The sequence below is a fragment of the Cyprinus carpio genome, chromosome B10 (genome assembly GCF_018340385.1).
Source record: "Cyprinus carpio isolate SPL01 chromosome B10, ASM1834038v1, whole genome shotgun sequence".
In the NCBI taxonomy this organism is placed as follows: domain Eukaryota; kingdom Metazoa; phylum Chordata; class Actinopteri; order Cypriniformes; family Cyprinidae; genus Cyprinus; species Cyprinus carpio.
In genome coordinates, this window is record NC_056606.1 from 12,411,737 (window position 1) to 12,412,702 (window position 966).

Below are 966 nucleotides of genomic sequence, written 5' to 3' on the forward strand. Positions count from 1 at the left end.
CAGGGATCAGTTCCCGGCTGCATGTTTGTCCCATCACTACAGAGTCAAAGGTCAAGCTTTATAGTTGCCGCTGTAAGAACTGTCCCAGAGCAAGATTTCAATAAGATAATAAGTAGCTACAAATAAGCAGATTCCTTTGATGGCTTGCCAAATTAAACATCGTAACATTTTGAGGTCATAAAACTAGTTAAACACTACATACACACACTGAAAAACATTACGACCAAAGCTAAACACACAAAAAGCTACATTAAAACACTTTGAAGTAATAGATTTATACCTCAAAATACCATATGACTATATTAATTTAGTCATTAATAATTTAGCCGCAGCATAAATGGCTGCCCACTGCTCCGGGTGTGTGTTCACGGTGTGTGTGTGTTTACTGCTGTGTGTGTACACTTTGGATGGGTTAAACGCAGAGCACGAATTCTGAGTATGGGTCACCATACTTGGCTGTATGTCACGTCACTTATATTAATGTTATATCACAATATTCATGTTTTAATCTTTTCAAAATATAAATAATTTTAGCTTCAAATCAGATTTGGAATTGGATTATCAAAGTGGCCTCAGACATTCAGAGTCCACTGCTTTTTAAATATTAATTCCATTTAATTTGTCCTAGTATATATATTTCTACTTAATATTTTCCTTCAAGCACACTGATCTAACAAAAAAAGCAGATGTTAGTGATTCCACTTGATCTGTGGAGCAAAGAGGTCAAACACACACTTAAATATGGGTTATGGCATGTTCATTCAAACACACTCTCAGGCCCAGATGCTCAAAAACACTTGAAAAAAAAAAATCATATGTGTGATGGAATGAATGTGATCTGAGTCAACTCACTATCAAGAAGAGTCGTTGAACTCTGAAGGGTGCAATAAAAGTCTGTCTGTTTTATGTGTCCTTCACTTTATTTCTGCCATAACCTGATAACTGAGCAGAGAGGAAACTTTCTCA